This window comes from Acyrthosiphon pisum, chromosome A2, assembly GCF_005508785.2.
Source record: "Acyrthosiphon pisum isolate AL4f chromosome A2, pea_aphid_22Mar2018_4r6ur, whole genome shotgun sequence".
Lineage (NCBI taxonomy): Eukaryota > Metazoa > Arthropoda > Insecta > Hemiptera > Aphididae > Acyrthosiphon > Acyrthosiphon pisum.
This window is the reverse complement of record NC_042495.1, coordinates 23,797,471-23,801,587: the sequence shown is the minus strand read 5'-3', so window position 1 is coordinate 23,801,587 and position 4,117 is coordinate 23,797,471. Positions and strand designations below refer to the sequence as shown.

General features: G+C 26.3%; 1 long non-coding RNA gene across 2 annotated transcripts; it reads left to right on the top strand.

Annotated features, from left to right (window-relative positions):
- The first annotated feature begins 432 nt into the window (after nt 1–432).
- Nucleotides 433–4,011, top strand: LOC103308907. Of its 2 annotated transcripts, none has more exons than XR_510557.3 (3): nt 433–821; nt 1,259–1,388; nt 3,773–4,011. It is a non-coding gene; the product is annotated as an uncharacterized LOC103308907 (long non-coding RNA). The 2 variants fall into 2 exon arrangements; XR_003839599.1 differs by lacking the exon at nt 433–821 and adding an exon at nt 867–1,015.
- Nucleotides 4,012–4,117: the final 106 nt, after the last annotated feature.

Genomic DNA, 4,117 nt, shown 5'->3' with positions numbered 1-4,117 from the left:
ACAGCAAGTCGGGGGATATTTTCGATTTGCGGAGCGGAGCGACGGCGCCGAGGAGCGTAGCGACGAGTGCCGCTAGCACGGCATAACTGTACGATTTTTTGCGCGAATGCGTAAAAATCGCGAAATAGTGAACTTCATTAGACCATAACTTCAAAACTAAGTCCGTCCGTTATTACCTACTTTGTCCGATAGTATATTTTTTATTTCCTTAGTATATTTTTATTTCCTAAGTATATTTTTTAAACAAAATGCGCGTAATGAAAAAATGAAGTTTTTGAAGTTTTTCGCCGATAACTTCCAAACGAAGTCCGTCCGACCTTTTTTTATTTTAGATTCTTATAAAGCACCTAAAAACACATATTTTTTTAAAAAAAAAACCTAAAAAATCGATAGGTTGCTAAACTAGAATCGTTCCCAAATTTTTTATCAGAATCAAAATCGGACAACGTCAACCAACTTTAATTTTGTCGATACTTCAGGTCTTTTCAACTGAAATTGAGGGCAGTAGCGAGGCCCCTTAATTGCCCGTCACATCGGCCCACAGAAATGCCACCAATATTATAGATAACCGTTCTGGCTTATCACTAAGATGGTTATATTGTTATCAAATGAATAACAACAATATAATATTAGGTATTTCATTGCTCTCCGACTTTTTATTCGAATAATTCCATTAGGTAATTGCAATTTGAACAGAAATACTGACTACATTCGTACAGAGTTGTATTCGCAGGTTTTAATAAAAAATTGCCATGCATAGGTGTATTTTTTTAGTAAAACGTCCAAATTATCGCCTCGCTGCATCACGTTAATTTTCATTTGTAAGTATTATTTTCTAGTTGTACTTATTATATTTCTTAATTAATAATATGAGTCAGTCAAATTTTCTAATTTGTGAACAAATATAAATTTCCAAAAAATGACAATAGAAGAAAATAATCGCTAATAATCTTCAAATTAAATGATTACTCAATTTCCATCCGGAGCAGAGTCTGCGATAATCATTTCATAATCGGTGATTATAAACAAGGTTCAGTATATATAGTAGATATTATGGCCAGAGGCTGTCACAAAACATAATCCAAACCACTAGTCTGGGATGGAAAAGTAAAATAAACAATATAAAATAAATTTTAATAATTTACGGCAACACTGGTACTATTCTGAGCACGACTAGTAAATCATCTATGATGTAAAATCTTTTAATATAATTTATAAATTAGGTATTCAGATATTTTTTACAACTTGACATTTTCAGAAAATTCTATTTCTCTAATGATGAGTTTGAAGAAAATGACACAGACAAATAAAGGATTTGGAGACGTTACAGTTGATGATTTTAATTCACCCAGAAAAGCCTTAATAATGTCTAACTCACATACACTTATGTAAGTATATTACTCAAATCTCCGATTTTAAATGTTTGCCAAACCAACAGTTACTTAGTGGCTTATAGTTTTTAGTTCATACAGTGGATTATACTTATTATGGTTTACATTAAATTTTATTCTTAATTTAATTTATATTTATACGTTTGGCATTTATCCCAAAGTGATCTCTGAATAATCATTCAATAATGAATTTAATAGTTACATTTCCGTTTACGTATATTGGATTATCAATTAGAATAAACTACAGTTTCCAGTTTCTACTACAATACATTATTTTATATTTTATTTTATGTTTTTAATTCTTAAAATGATGTCTGCACCTTGTGCTGGTGATTTTACACGTAATATAATAAAATCGATACTAGTGATAGGTTGGTACCTGATTATTTAGGTAATTAAATTATTTACACAATATCAATAAGAAAAAATATTTATAAAGTATAAACATCCACCTTTCTCTTACATATAAATTCTTAATTGTAAGAACTATACATATAAATTCTTAATTGTAGGTAAGAACTATACATATTACATAAATATTTTTCGAATAAAATGATTTAAAAAAACAAGAATAATTCCTATTTTATGTTACACTGGATTGATCTAGCAACTGACTGCTACGATGACTGTGTAATTTTTTTAAGCATAATACCTGTTTTGAAAACGTCCAGAAAAGAGTTTGTTCTAAGACTGTGTGTGTCTTGATAACAACTAATTTAATTTAAAGTGTATTGTTATATTATAATATATAATTGCAAAACATTTAATACGTACCTATCAGTATTGCAAATAGGGCTGATATGTTGGGGGCGGGGCCCCCACCTAATATTACATGAAAAGTAACCCCACACCCCCACATATGTTAACTTAAAAATATAAAAAAATCATACAAACAGAATCAATTATTTATTTACTTAAGTAGGTATTTAATTATACCAACCTTATTTTTTAATATTTATATTTTAATTTTCAAACATTAACAATAATATTTTTTGCTTATAATGCCTTTGTATAATATATTATAATATATCCCCGAAATAAAATATTACGTTTCATATTAATATTTTAACGATATGTAAATAATAATAATTATTATTAGAAGTAGATTTTACAATTTTTACTTAATATAGGAAGATACTATATTTAAAAGATTATAAAATAAAAATATTTCGAATGATCGTTACATCAAATAAAATAAATTATTATTAAACAAATAGGTAATGAATGTAGATTATAGGTACTTAATCAATACCTAATCTTTTAAAAGAAATATTAACATATTATGTTGTTTCATAAAACAAAACAATATTATTGTTAATTTTTGTATATTATTTACTATATATTAATTTTTTTAATAAAAAGTATATAGTGTATATCTATATTATATAAGTATAATAATAATAATAATATATTTGTAATTAAATATTAATAATGTAATAATAAAATTACACTAATTACAACAAATAACAAATAACTTAAATTGTTTTCTTAATATATCCTCTACTAAACTGTATGATAAAATACGATGTACATAATAAATCAACCAAAAAAATCAGTTTGTAAGGTGAGAGGCTGACCAGGGTTTGATACTTATATCCCCCCCCAAAAACTTAAAAATGTAAAAAAATGAAAAGTTGATAGTTTAGCCAACTATAAAAATTGTTTATGTTATCTTGTCACAGCTATTTATCATTAGGCTGTTAAAATGTTTATATTCTATAAGTAAATGACAAATTAAGTTGTAGTACTATTATAATAAAAAAATACTCTTCACCATTAATTATAAAAAAAAGGTGTTCAAGTGGTTGCCTACCACTGTGCTATACAGTGGATGTCCAAATGGTCACTGTAATATTGTATTGGATGTGTTAAATTTGACTACTATATAAAACCCTTGTTAATAAAAAGACAATTATCAGCAAAGAAAGTGAGTCAGCCTATATAACTGCTTATAACTTACCATATTATTTCCATTAAATAAGTATTTTATTTTACCATTAGACATTAATTTAGTAAACATTTTTTAAAAAAAATTGCATTTGAAAACATTATTGTGTGTATATAATATAATAAAATATTATAAATTGAATAATATACCTAATTTAAAAGTGTATCTACGGATAATATCATTACATTTGAACAAAATAACTAAAATCATTTTTCTTTTTTTAAATATCTAATTTCTTCCAAATTTGAACTTAAAATACATATAATAAAAATACTGTGATTATATATTTTTTTTTAGATATTTTTGTAAAAGTATGAACTTCTTAAGATAAATCTTGTTAAACATTTTCAATCCTTAGCTATAGCAATTAATTCATGGCTGAAACTATGAATGTATTATTCTTAGTTTTTAATTATAACTTTCATTTTTTCAGCCAGTCAAATGAAAAATTCACTGGAGGCTGAATTTCATGAAATGTTTGAAAATTGTCGAAGCCGTCATAAAGCACTCTAGAAAATGATAAAGATAAAATTATGGATGCTTAGACTTATAAAAACCGTTCATATTCTGATACTGCACTCAATGATACTGTCGAAAATTACTTAATGATATGTTATTTATCATACATAACATTATAAAATTAAAAATACTTTAAATAGTATCTTTATTCGGTATTCGTTTAGTATGTGACCTACCGGTTGAAAAACGAATTTAGTATGTGACCTACCTGTATTACTGGGTTTAGTGTGTGACCTACCAAGACGGTTATCTATATTAT